Source organism: Girardinichthys multiradiatus, chromosome 13 (assembly GCF_021462225.1).
Source record: "Girardinichthys multiradiatus isolate DD_20200921_A chromosome 13, DD_fGirMul_XY1, whole genome shotgun sequence".
NCBI classification, from domain to species: domain Eukaryota; kingdom Metazoa; phylum Chordata; class Actinopteri; order Cyprinodontiformes; family Goodeidae; genus Girardinichthys; species Girardinichthys multiradiatus.
This window is the reverse complement of record NC_061806.1, coordinates 3303122-3318230: the sequence shown is the minus strand read 5'-3', so window position 1 is coordinate 3318230 and position 15109 is coordinate 3303122. Positions and strand designations below refer to the sequence as shown.

The 15109-nt window shown below is 43.8% G+C and overlaps 1 protein-coding gene across 1 annotated transcript in view; it reads right to left on the bottom strand.

The window, feature by feature from the left end:
* Positions 1-15109, bottom strand: part of LOC124879259 (retinoic acid receptor beta-like) — a 361385-nt gene that overhangs the window by 172924 nt on the left and 173352 nt on the right. The gene's annotated exons all lie outside the window — the stretch shown is intronic.

Below are 15109 nucleotides of genomic sequence, written 5' to 3'. Positions count from 1 at the left end.
TGACCGGGAAGTTGATAGCTTAAATGCAACAGCAGCAGTTTCAGCGAAACGTTTGATCATGATTTCTTTTGCACAAGAAAGCCTGATTTCATGGCATATTTATGAGCATGGCTGAATTTGGTGCTCTCAGTTCATTGCTGGGTCAAATCCTGTTCAGACAGCTATATTTAGTTACACTTGTACTTATGCTATTGGTAATTTAATGGAAGCTGCGTGGCAGAAGCTGCTGTATTTTCCACACAGGTTGAATATCATGCCAAAATGTGCATTGGAATAAAGCCATTGTATTGTAACACGATACACAGTGAAACAGGAGATTTGGATTAATTTTGACATTAATCATTAGCAAAAATTCTTCCAGTTCTAACAGAAGGGAAACATGTCTGGATTTACATGTATATCCTTTTCAAAAATGTTTTAATCCTTTTAGAATAAAACCCACTCAGATTTAGAACATCGCAGCATATTTGTATTCTGGACCCTTCACTGTGGTATCTCAAAATAAAATGTCCACATGTGGGTAATTTACTCTCAATATAAATGCCATTGTTCTGTGAAGGCTGAGAACCCATTGATAGGGCAACAAAGGGGCAGCTACGTATCTTGAACTCAACAATCTAGGCTTTGTGGGAGAGTTGCAAGTCTCCATTGTGAAACCTGTTCGTTACCGCATCATGCTGTGGGGAAGCTTTTCTTCAACATTGACAGGGAGAGTTACTATGGCAGGGTTTAGATCTTAAACTCCAGTCATACTTTTAGATCTGTTCCTGGTCCCACACATTTCAATCAAACAGCTAAATTGCATCGTCAATACATCATCATGCTATGGAGTCCAGCTAATGTCAGGCAAAGGCACACTTAAAAATTCAGGACACTGGCCCTCGAGTTTTGGAATTTGAGTCCAGACCTAAATCCAACAAAAAATCTATCAAAGAAAATCTTTATATTTTAAGAAAACATGTATAATTTTTTCCACTTCATAATTATGCAATACATTGTGTTTGTTTATTACATAAAATCTAAATGAAATGAAAAAAACTGTAATTTCTTTTTTTTTTTACTGTGTCCTGTCCGGCAGAGTATCGCTCAGAATTGCTGTCTGAGTGCCAAGAAATTGCCCAACAGATTTACTTTCACAAGCAGAACAGCTAATGCTAATGCTTTAAAGCTCTGCTTGATATTTATAAAATAAACTTTATTATAAACTTCAATTGTTACGGACATGGAGACTGAAATGAAAAGGAAAAAAGAAGCTCAAAAAAGAGAGAGATGGGGGAAAAAGGGGAGAAAAGGAGGAAAGAGTGGAGGAGAGAAAGAAGGATGAAGAGAATACAAGATTACACCCTGCTTGCTTATACACCTGCAGCTGTTTTTTGTTTTTTTTTAACAAAATAGTACATGTTAATTCTGAATGTAAAATGTACTTAGTGAAAGGTGCAGCCCAATATAGAACATGTGTGTATCTGTCAACACCTGAAGCTTAACACCTGTGAGTATGGGTGTGGACGCGCTTTTGTATACAAGGTTTCTCCACAAAAAAATGCAATAGCGAGTGTGAGGACCCACAGGCCTGCCCCATGGTCCCTGGTTGGACACTGAGGAGATCCGAGCCACAGACATCTAAAGGCCCCCCAAAGCACAGGAACCCCAGGAGAACCACTGCCGGGACTACCATAACCCGCCCAGAGAAGAGCAGTGGAGAGTCCCAGGGGAACCACCCAGCAGCGACAGTGCAGAAGCCCCAGGGAGCAGCAGCGACGAGCCCAGAGGCCCCGCCGGCAGCCGCCCACGCCCGAGTAGATCCAGCCATTGACCGAGAGGCCCAAGACCTCGGGACACACCACCCCCCAAGCAGAGGCCCGACAGAGCCCAGGGGGCCTGGCCCCAACAAGCAGCCACCGGGAGTGAGCCAGCACACACCAAAGCACCCGACCCCGGACACCGAGAACCACAAGTACACCAGCGGGCAGAAACTCCAACCACCGGCAGGCGGTGTGGCGGGGAGGAAGCTGATCCAGGAGAGGGAGCAGTCCAAGACCCAACCTGTCGCAAAAAAAACAAAACAAAACAAAAAAACCGGTACACACAGTCACAATCACCCACTCCCACCCTCATGCATACACATAAAATCACTCACACCCAACGTAAGGATAAACAACAATGGACATCATACACTCACTCACACTCCCCATGCATACTCTATACTCCCAGGTCCCAGCGCCGGTACCCCCTAGGGGCAACCAGCCCTCAGACCAAGGAGGTGGTCCCATTCCCTCCTGGGGCAGAGGCAGGCAGACAGCGGCCAAGAAGCCGATGAAGCCACACCCACACAGTGCAAGCTCCACACACAGGCCCACTCTAAGAACCCCCGCCGCACCCTGCTCCCCCACCACACAGCGCGCCGCAATGGCACGGCAAGGGCCCCGCGCAACGCCACCCCCGCCCACTGGCGCAACAGGGCAGACCCCACCCAGTACCGCACCCACAACCGGACCCCCAACCCCGCACCATGACGGCACAAACTCATCCACCAAGAGGTCCCGGCCAGCGGCAGGCACCCAGGGCCAGTGACCCCACCACGCCCCCCTCAGCAACAAAAAACACGACATCACTGCCACTTCAACGACCGCCCAGGGAGAAACACTATCCAGCTCAGCTCCACCATCACCGCCCAGCCGATCCAAATGCCAGTGACCCCACGCCCTGGAAGTGGACACAACCCCTCCACCCCACAGGCCGCAGCCCCTCCACATCACCCCCCAGCCCACCGCCCCGATCCCCCCTCGGACAAGACAACCAGCAGAGCAGCACACCTTCAAGCCCGCCCAACCACCCAGACAGCGCCAGCAGCCCCAGCCCACCAGTCCACGAGAGGGATACATGCACCAGCCGGGGACCTGGGCCAGGCAGGCCAACCGCTCCAGGCCAAGCACAACCCGCCAGCCGCCCCGGTGCAGTCACAAGACATGCTCTGCCGCCCCACCCACCCGACTGCCAACCGCAGCCCAGCGCCCAACCCCGGGCCAGGACCACAGAAGGAAGTAGTGGAAAAAAGGCCACGGCGGCCCCAGTTACCAGGCACTCCGCCAAACCCACACCCAAACCCCGGGGGGCACCCCCACCCGCACCCCCGCATGGCGCAACAGGGCCATGCGGAGGTGTGGGTGGCACCCCAGCATGGCCACAAAGCAGTCCAGCTGGCCAGCCCCTCCATCAAAGTGGGGCCAATCAATGCCCCCCTGCCGGAGCCCGTCACCCCCCCAGCCGGCAGACCAGGGCCCAAAGCCAGGGGCTGAGATCCAAGGGAACACAAGCGATCCCGAGAGAGCCGAAACGCCAGCCCAGCACCAGACAATCCCCAAGACATGACCCCCAACCACAGCCCAGACCCGACTAGAGGGCCCACTCCCTCTCCCGGCCTCCGACCACAGATGGGAAATAGCGAACGGGGGTGTGAAAAGACCCCAAGCCTGCCTCCGCCAGCTCAAATGTGGTGTTGATGCGTGTTGTAGTGTGCATTTAAAAAGAAAACAAACGGAGGGGAAGAGGGTCTGACACACACAAGGAGGGCACATGACCAGCACGCCCAGCCACCCCCGAACCCAAGGGGCAGAGCCAACAGAGTGCCCAGCCCCCGAAGCCCGGCACCAGACATCATCCACAACCAGGCAAGCAGGGCAACAAAACACATCCCACTCCAACACCAAGGCCGCCACCAAACGCACCTGACCTAAAACGGCAGGCCCACCCAAATGCAAGCTCCAGCCCCCCCATAGACAGGTGAACCGAGACCACCGGGCCAGCTGGGCAGTCAAGCCGATCCCACGATGCACCACCCCGCCCACTACCATGCCCAAGGGAAATGGGCGGCCCAGCATGACACAGAAAGGCCCCAGCACACAAAGCAAAGAGGTCACACCCCCATTCAGAGACGCAGACCCACCTACATCCATTTCAGCCAAGCAAAAACGATAGAGCCGAGCCAGACCACAGCAACACCACCCATCCTTCTGTGCATTCGTAGGGGCACGGCGAGGACCACTAACCCCAAGCACACCGAACCCACCAGGATCTATCCAGCAAATGAGCAAACCCCACCCCAGTACGAGGCCGAGAAGCCCGACACAAGCGCTGAGCCCAGCGACGCCCGCCCTGACGCACCCACGCCCGGAAGTCAGAGCCGCCGCGCACAGGACCACCACCCCAACACCACAGCACGCAATACAGCGGAGGACGGAATGCAGCAGAGAGCACCCAAAGCAAAAGCTGCACACAAAGCTCACACTGCGCAAATGTGCCCCCACCAGCCCCCCAAAAACAAAGCCCCCCCATGAAAGTGCACCCCCACGAAAAGACGACCCGCACCATCCAGGTCCTAGAACAGATGTTACCCCTGCCAGAAGCAGCCCCGCAAGAAGACCCACCCCATGGCCCACAAAAGGCAAGAGAGCCCAAAACCAAAACCCATCCGGAAGCCGAGACCAATCCACCCCGAGACCAACCCCGGCCAGCCCGCATTCTCGAACCATGCAGACCCCTCCGAACCCCCTCCCCCAAACAGAAAAGGGACCGGCGTCAGTAACCGAAACCAAGACAAGGAACCAGAAAGCGAGCCAGAACCACCAAAGACCAAACAACGCCCTCAACCATCCAAGGCCAACCACCCATCCCCACCCCAGAAGGAAACCTACACCCACCCCAACATTCGAACAACTCCCAGAGCACATAAGACATTGGACACTCCTCCCCGCCAGCAGAATGTGCTTCTTGAAGGAAAGAGCACCTGCAATGAGATGGGACCTACCCGCCAGTTTCGGAGGCCCTTATGCCCACCAAAGTTCCCCAAGCCAGGGCCGGGCGACCGGGCATGCAACAGCCCAAAACCCCGGCGAAATATACGCCAAGACCCGAAACCCCCAAGGCCCAGCCAGGACCCCAGCCCGGGGGGCGATATGCCCCAGGGACCCCGAGCCCCCAAGCCCACCCCAGACCCAACCAGGAGCAGCACGGGCACCAGGCCAGTGACCTATGTCCGTCGGCGCAGGCCCCCCAATAGCATCGCATGCAGCTACCAGATGTCCCCCCCCATTACCAAAATGTGAAGTAGATTAAGCAGTATGTATAATTATGCAATGCATTATGGACCACATTTTAACAGTGTATATATTCAGAGTCTGCTCTGATCCTTCGTCAGCCTCAGCATGAGCAGCTAGTTTCCTCAAGGTAATATTCAATGCACTGGAAGTTGAGCCTTCTGTTTTTTTTTACATCACCAACAAAGCCGAACCTTGTTAGAAATCGTCTATTTTCTGCAACAAAATGCTCAAGAGTGCAGGTGTTGAATTAGCTCCCGCTGTTCAAGCAACATTCTGCTGAATTGATTCTGATATGGCTTATTGTCCTCTGTAAAATAAAGCAAAGCTAAGAGCCATTAAAAGACACATTTTGAGAAGCTACACAAAAAATACAAAAGCTGATTACTCTGAAAACCACAAATAAAGAGGGCTGGAAAAAGCTATCAATCATCCTCTAACTGCAGTTTATTTTTACTTTCATTCCAGGAAGAGAAGCCTTCATATTATTACTCCAACAACACTCTGCCTCCCAGACGTCTGGGCCATAGGCACATATAAACCAGCTAATATATTTTTAACATGGAAAAAGTTTGAAAGATAGACTGTTCAGCATTCTGTCAAACATAAAGGAACTGATGCACACACCAACAGACGTTTCTTGGCCTAAGTTAGTGTGGAAAGTTAGACAGTAGAGGTTGCATTGGCTTTAAAAACAGATTTCTTGTGGTCTTCAGTGTTTTGTTTTGTGTTTTAGTTTGGGTTGTTTCCGAATTTCCTAATTTTGGATCTGTATCTATATGCATTTATAGTATGCTTAGTAACATTCTTGGCATCTGCTTAGGTTGGTCTCATTATCTGTTTATTCCAACTGAGTACCTTTGAATTACTTTGGTGTGTTAGTCTCTTTTTGGTCTTTTGGAGAGTTGCAGCATGAAGAAAGGAGTTCAAATGTGATCGGATTATGGAGCTAGAGGAGTGGTATGCAACTACATCCTAAATTTGTAAATCTTTGTGTGGAACATTATTCAGATGAGCCATTATTAACTGTGTTTTATGGTTGTCAAAATAACTGATATTTCAATGAATGAATATTTTCAAAATTAAGCTTGTGAAGTTACTCATTTGTGTCATCATACACACTGGGTCATTTTTATCTTCCTAAATTGGCACATAGCTTCACACAGCAGCACTGCTGGCAGATAGACACTTAGCCTCTCCACTTCCTGCAGTGGCTCACCTGATGGCTGACAATCACAAACAGTGAACTGCTGCTTGATGTTTAAAACTCCTGTAACGGTACATTTGTCTGGGAAAGAGACTTTGTGATCCTCTTAAGTAGAAAAAGAAAAAGCAGAAGCTGTTTGAAGGTATTTTGCTTCTGAGGCAGATGATCAGGAAAAAACTGAAGGATTCGAGCTGTGGCCACACAGCCTGAGTGGACCCTGCTGACTCTAGTAAATCACCAGAGAAAATATGATGCAAAATTATCAAAAAACAGAACCTGAACAGGGCTGATGCTGAAGAGCTTTGCATGGAGCAGAACTTTGTTTACGTTGGCAAGAAACCTGTTTTCCAATTACTTGCTCATCTGAATCAAAGATACAAACTTCACACTCTAACATATGTTATCTTGCCTTCTGTTGTGCTGTACATGAAAACAACATTTACAATTATTAGGTTTGCTGGATAGATGCTACATTACCGACTGTTTATTAGTTTTGCACTATTAACACAGAAAAGTCATATGTCTTAAAATAAATGTCTGCTTGTCTTGGTGTCAGTATGAAGTTAGACATTTTCGTAACAGGACAACCCTACAGTGTTTATTTACATTTAATTATAATATAAACTAAAATAATGAGTGATAAGTCCTGTATGCTACATCAGTCACTTGAAGGAATGTTAATTAAAGGAATCATGTTCGGCTGAGAATATACTGTATAAATGGACATCTTTTATCTGTTGATTGTAAATAATAAATGATAAATATGCAAACAGCAGAGCAAATGACTGGGTCAAGTTTACATTGTCCTTTAAACAACCATGGCAGGGAGAGAACAAATACCAATGCACAGCATTGGGGAGTAAGAGTTTAAAGTTTTTTGGTAAAGAGGGAATCTCATGTTTTTGAACAGTGATGTTCAGTGAAATCTTAATCATAGAAATAATTTAAATTTCATGATCTACATTGGCAGCTGCCAGTAAGCTGCTGCATTAATCTGCATTGAGATAAATGATTTCCATTTTCAGCTGCTTCTAGCGGGTCAAACTGCTGCCACCTCTGTGAGTCTCAAAATTCAAATGCTAATTATCTCTTTAATGAGCAAATACAAGAAACAGCTAAGAAATAATGAGCAACTGATGATGCAGGAACCAGGACAAACAAGTCTGTGTGAGGTCAGCGCCTGGTTAAGGAAAAACTGGGGGTTTTGGATTGATGTCTGGTGATTATAGTAAGGGAGAGTATAATTACACCCTTGACAAAGTTTGAAGACATGTTTCCCGATTTATGAAGTTTAAACAGGAGGAAAATCAGCAGAACCATCCTGTTTTCTGTCTCAAAAAAAGCTTATTTTATTCCAAAGTTTAAGCTCACTGGATATTTATGACTCCAAACTCAAACTCTGCTCTCAAACTGTGAATTTTAGTTCAGTCAAACATTTGAAATGTACCTGTTAAAAGTGAAATTGGTTAAATTAGGTGTGTTTTAATGCAGTCTCGGCTATCCTATGTGGGCTGGCACATTATTTTCTAAATTTTTCTTTTATTTGATTTTTTTTGAGCATACAACAGAGTAGAAAGCACAAAAAACAAAACAAAACAGAGGGTGTAACAGCAACAATACAAATTATCAGAAAATACAGCACCGCATTCAAGAATGGTTCAATTATATGTTGAAAGTTTGTATTTCTTCAATAGTACCAACTTGAAGATCAATAGAGGAGCATAATAACATCTGAGTAAATATCACTTTTACTCATCACACCCCTACACCCCACTACAGCCCTCCTCCATAGACTGCATATTCAGTTTTTTCTCTCCATCCCTCTGTGTCTTTCACTGATCTTTGGGATTCAATAGTTAGATGACATTAAGCCAGTGAAACATTCTCTTGGCTCTTTTGTTAATGCAATGAATACTTCAAAATAAACAGCACAAGAATAAATCTCATGCAGTTTTTCTCTTCAGTTCAATATAAACTGGTTAAACAGGTCTTTTCAAGGTAATATCAACACATTTCTGCTCAAGGAAAAAATAAGAAAATTCACCAAAGTTCAGTTATCCATGGTGAATTTTCCTTAGTATACAAGTCAAATATCTAATTATTTCTTTTAAAACACAACAGGCACATGCTGGATGTATGATATTATTTGTTTGGTGTGTTAAAATGACTTGTTCTTGGTCTGTTCGTTGAAGTTCATTTAATACAGTGGTATCCAATGTTAGTAAATGTTAGTAAATGTTTCCCTTGTTTAACACACCTTATTCAAAAGAATGATTTGTTACCAGGCGTCTGTAAAATTTGAGGACATGCTGAGTAAGTAATTGGGCGGAACCACCAGGCAAAATTAAAAGAAATGCTTTTGTTTCATTTTGGCTATGTTGAGTTTACTGTTTGTGTGGTTTCTGCACTCATGTGCACTTTAACAACTTCAATTAAAACAAACAAATAAATCTTGAAAAATCCTGATAATTTTATTTTTATTTTTTACAAACAAAATCTGTAGAGTGGCCTGCATTTGTTTTTATGCCCCTATACTCAAATACACCTAAATGTAACTTTGTTAGTAATCAGAGTCCAGCTGTGTGTGGCTCTCAGTATAAATGCAGCTGTTCTAAGTCTCAGAGGTCTGTTAGAAAATATTAGAGACCAGCACATAATGATTACCAAGGGACACAGCAGACAGGTCTGGGAGAAAGCTCAGGAGTTTTAAGCAGAGTTAGGTTCTAAAACAATATCATAAGCTTTGAACATCCACTACAAATGCAAATACTTTAGTATGGCAGAGTTTCAATCCTAATAAGACATTGCTACTACACTAGTATAAGCAACTACTAAGGCAACTACTAGTGGAGCCCTCCACAAACTTGGCCTTTATAGAAGAACGACATCAAAATAAAGCTAAATAAAGTCCCATTTGTAGTTTGTCATAAGCCATGCAGGGAACACAGAAAGCATGCTGAAGTGCTCCGGCCAGATGAGACATTTTGATCTAAAAGCAAAACGAAATGTGTAGCAGAAAATGAACACTGTTCATCACATTTAACACACTACTGCCATGGTGAAACATGGTGGTAGCAGCATCATGGTCTTGGAATGTTTTTAGGAGTGTCAGGAAAGCCGGTTGGAGTTAATAGGAAGATAGATGAAGCTAAATCCAGGACTATCCTGAAAGAAAACTTGTCAGAGGCTGCACAAGACTTGAAACTGGAGCAGAGGTTCACCTTCCAGTAGGACAACCACCACAAACAACTTCCAAAACACGTTCTGACATATTTTTTCCAACGTGTTGCAATGACACAACAAACAACAAGCTCTGACAGATCTCCCCCGTTTTAAGTAGACAAAAGCTTCCTCCAGCAAATATTTCTCCGCCATTTAGGGGACAAACTCTTCCCTTGCTTTTCATCATCACTTCCATCTGGAAAAGCGATGACTGATAAAGAGAGGACCTACTGAACAAAACAGTTTTTCTTTCTTTATTTTTTATGTATCATGTCCTGGTATTTCAGGTACATCACATGAAAAAACAGGCTGTCTTCTTGTGCCAGGGCAGCTTTACTCTACAACAAGTAAATTGGATTGATTTTACTTTATATTTGTAAAGTGCCTTGAGATGATTTTTGTTGTGAATTTGTGCTATATAAGTACACTGAATTGAATTGGATAAAGGGATTCTAGTCCCTGTGATGCATGATTAACTTTATTACATGTGAAGGAGCTGCCTCTGGCTTCGAAGAAGACAGGCAGAGAAAATAGACATCAACAGCTGCAGAGACTGCAAAGAAGTGTGTATAGCTGTCACGTGGAGCTGCATAACAGTGACCAGAGAGGGTTGCATCTACCCCAGACAGCAGGAACATAGGCACACCCAGAGGATAGCCATAAGCCCCACCCAAAAGGGCCCAAGGCTAAACAAGGTAACAGCACCCCACAGGCCAGAGGTGCAGGGAAAGAAACAGGGCACCCAGCCCCCAAACCCAACACCCTTGTCACGATAGACCCATCCCCCATTATATCACCACCCCATCTACTAATTTCTCCAGACAACCCCCTACCCCAGAGCAGGCCCTCAGTCAGGTCTGGCCTCGGGCCCACCCACACCCTCCGGCAGCAGTAGCAGCCCAGGGGAGTAATCCAAGGAGCAGGCGTGGGTGTTTGATCGGTTTTCACAAACCCTTAGCAAAACGTCATAAATAGGTGAACAGTCAATGAATTCTTTGAGCTGTGGACTGGTCAGGTGGATGATGGAAACCATCTTCAGGTATAACATTATCAGCACCATCATTCCCTTTAATGGCAGTGCAGTTAAAGTCAAGTTCACATGATTGTTTACAGGCTACAAGCCAGCAGGTAATAAACATTGACTGTGATTGGTTAAAGATCTCTCCTGCTGGCCAAGTGGGATGGAAGGAAGACACATTTTAAACTGAGAGGCAATAAAGTGGGCTTGTTTACTACTAATGACCGGAGTACCTTCAGCAATGTGTCCCCTGCTGGAAATTTGGGTCGATGGAAAAGCAGTAATTACACTTCTGTCTAGTGTCTTGATGGGACTGGCTCCATTGTTTGCTTTCTGTCTCCTGTGAAACACTAGCTGATGGATCAGGTTAATTTCCAGTCAGATCTGTGTATGGAGGTGTGTGACAGTTTGCCCTAACACAGATGTGCATGAGTCTGTCTACATATTTCAGCAGAATCTTGCAACAAGTCAAATACAGTTTCTTAGCTCCTAAAGAAATTCAATTCAATTCAATTCAATTCAGTTTTATTTATATGGCGCCAATTCACAACACATGTCGTCTCAAGGCACTTCACAACAGTCAGGTACAAACACTCCAAGTAATCCTAACAATTGAACAGTGCAGTCGGAGTTAGCTTTTTATTCACATTGGATAAAAAGTTTTTCTATCTAAGGAAACCCAGCAGATTGCATCCAGTCAGTGACTTGCAGCATTCACTCCTCCTGGATGAGCATGTAGAGACAGTGGACAGTCACTGGTGTTGACTTTGCAGCAATCCCTCATACTGAGCATGCATGTAGCGACAGTGAAAAGGAAAAACTCCCTTTTAACAGGAAGAAACCTCCAGCAGAACCAGAACCAGGCTCAGTGTGAGCGGCCATCTGCCACAACCGACTGGAGGTTTGAGAGAACAGAGCAGAGACACAAAGAGAACAAAGAAGCACTGATCCAGGAGTACTTTCTATGGGAAGGAAAAGTAAATGTTAATGGATGTAGCTCCTTTAGTCGTTTCATCTAGAAAGAAAGAACAGATAAACTCTGAGCCAGTTTTCAAGGTTAGAGTCTGAAAGAGAGCACATATAATTAGTTACAGTAAAAGCTCAGTCAATTTCCATGTCTAGGAGAGAGAAAGGGTTAAACACTAAAAGACAGGGCTATATGGATCATCGGTAGAGGGTGAGCATTAAGTTGTTGCCAGCAGAAGCTTGAACGATTCCCCCCTCCAGAAAGGTGTCACAGGCAGACACAGAGCCAGGCCAGGTGTAGCTTCTAGGAAGAGAAAAGAGAGAACAAGGTTAGAAGCTGAAATAACAGCAAATAATGCAGAATTGGAGAGTAGTGTGAGAATGTAGCGAAGAGGGTGAAAGTGGTCGTTATATCCTCCAGCAGTCTAAGCCTATAGCAGCATAACTACACAGATAGTTTCAGTTCAGATTATTTAGTTAAACGGCGCTTATTTACAACAATGTCGTCTCAAGGAACCCCACAAAGGGTCTCGCTGATGGTCATTGTTATACTAAAAACCACAAGGATTGGGATACCTCTCTCTGTCAGACTGATTATAACCATTGGAAAAGAGAAGGGGTCATACAGGTAGTAGAAATGGAGGGTGTGTTTGCACCTCAACCATAACTGAGCCAGTTTAGGCTAAACCTGACTCCCCCTTACTCCAACCAACAGGGAGGGAAGAAGACGGAGGTAAAAAATAAGGAAGATAGCTCAGTATAAACTAAGCCACTCTAACTATAAGCTTTATCAAAAAGGAAAGTTTTAAGCCTAGCCTTAAAAGTAGACAGGGTGTCTGCCTCACGGACTAAAACTGGGAGCTGGTTCCACAGGAGAGGAGCTTGATAACTAAAGGATCTGCCTCCCATTCTACTTCTAGAGACTCTAGGAACCACCAGTAAACCTGCAGTCTGAGAACGAAGTGCTCTGTTAGGAACATATGGAACAATAATTTCTCTGATGTATGATGGAGCTAGATTATTAAGGGCTTTATAAATGAGGATATGTTTTTGATTTATTTTTCTACAAAACGTATTGACATGAATCACTAAGACAAATGAGGCACATCCGTTTAGAATTAAACATGTCTGATCTTTGAAAGAACTGAATGAAACAAATAAAACTTGCTGTTTTAAATTGTTACTGATCACTGAAAAACCTTCACTGATTAGACTTATGCTGACCAGTACCAATTTTCAGTTTTCTTTAAGATCAGATCTGCGGATGCAGGTTGTTGATTTGTTAACTATAACAAATTCAAACTTATCTAGGTTATTCCATTAATTAAATAGAACAAACTTTAACCTTGAATGTACAAAATGTGCTGGTGATTCCTTAATAAAAGTAGTACTTTTGAATCCAACAGAAAATGAAGGGATTAGAAGTATACATCTTTCATACATTACAGTATAGTCCCTGACTTTAATCTTTTTTAATAAACCTAAGACAAAATGCATCAAAGCACATGTTGCTTGTTGATGTGTTGAAAAATTGGGAGCTTTCCTTTTTCATGTGTTTAATTCCACATTTTTCCACATTTGAGCTGCTTATGACCAGCCAGAGTAAATCAAGGAAATTTGTACAGTTTTCATCAGTAGCAAGCTAATTGGTGCATCACATTTCTTAGCTTTAATTATTGTTTACAATAATTGTGCCCTTGTCGTACAGTTCGGCCGGGCCGAGGATGAAATATTCTGAATAATATTTATTTCATGACATTTGCTTTTGTTTGTGTTGAGAAGCTCAGCTATCCAAGTGTTAGCAGACTAGCTGCTCAGCTAATGATGTGTTCTGTGTTGTGTTTTAATTTTGAGACATTATTCAAAGGGTGGTTTTTAAACAGATCGGTCATAATGCGCCATCAACGCTTATTCCTTTTGATCACTAAATTATATATGTTCGACTTTAAGGAAGCTATAGGCTTCGCTTTTGTTAGCTGAAACCGCTTACGACTAGCACCGGTCAGGGCAGGGGTAACACGTGACTCGCTGCCATCTTATGAGTCCATAAGCTTTATCCAGAAAGGTTGTTAGTTCTAATCCAGGAAATTATATTTCCTTTAATATGTTTCACAAAATGTGATTGCTAATTTAAATACCATTAAAAATCATTTACCTGGAAAGGTTGTTGGTTCCTATTCAAAATAATATTTCCTAATAATAACATTATTTTAATATCTCCATAAATATGATTGCACTACATACAGACAGCTAATCAAACACCACTGAGAATTAGTCATCCAGAAGGTTTGTTTTATTCAGCAAATCATTCTTTGAAATATTATTTTATGAAAATAATGTTTTATAGATCTTGCAGTGTGATTGGTGATTTGAAAGTATACCAATTATTAATAATCCTGGGTTCTCAAACATAAATAACAGTGAATGTTTATGTTGCATCACAATATTAGTCATGCTTTTTAACCATGTTTGATTCTTTGGTTCATATTGTACATAGTTGGTCTTCCCTATTCTTTCATTTTGCTTGGTAGTTTTAGTTAAATTGTTCTAGTGTAGTAAAGAGTTTGTTGATTGGAATATGTTTGACTTTGAGTTAACTTATTTTTGTTAATAAAATTAAGTCAACTCAAAGTCAAACATATTGTTTGAACATTTTGCTGTTCAGTAATGCCAGAGCTTGCTCCACCCTTTTGTCTTTTATCCCAGTACCACTGCCTTATTATGCTGGTATTCTCAGGACAACACAGGACAAAAACCAAATTATTATTAAGGAACTCCTCAGCATTCTCATTTCAAATGAGAATTTATTTAATTACTTTTTAATAAGCATTTGCAGAGTTCACTCTCTTCGATTAATCAGCTTTATGTATGCTGCATTCTGCAAATGTGAAACAAAGGTTTTTTTTTATAATTTATTTTAGTGATGAAAGATGTTTTCATACGAACTGGAGGAGCACTGCTGTGTGAAATCAGCTTTCTCTTCAGCCTTCCACACTAAACCATCACCTTAGCCCTCAGCCCTTTAACCCACAAGACTTCTTCCCAGTCCTGCCCATGATCAACAGTTTTAAAGGCAGAAGCCTGGTGTCTGCACTGATGGGAGCTGCCCATCAGTCAGGCTAGCTTCTCTGTGGCTCAGGGAGGGATTAATCGGCATTGAGGGGGCTTCACATGGTGAGGCAGAGTCCGTCTGATCAGAAAGGCGCCCTCGGGGCCCGTCATTTCACAGGGATTAGCACATAAAGTCAGCTAATCTCTCCCTCTACTCTCGTTGTATTGATAGCCATCTCAAACATGAACGTGATGGCACACACTCAGAGGCTGTCACACAGCAAGTGAGTGTGATGAAACACACAAATAGCAAAGAAAATGACTGTCAGTGCTTTACAATCAGTATGTGCAAAAAGCAGATTATTTCTGGAAGACAGTAGTATAATTAATGCATAAAACTCAGTTAAACCTATTACTGAAGGATGCATCTCCTTCTGAATGTAATTTGCACAGCAGAATTGGAATGCTGCCCTGCTTGATACACCTGCACTTGGTAAACTGTTTCAGTTCATGTTTTCTGCTCTAAAATAGGCCTAATGAGCTTGTTAACAT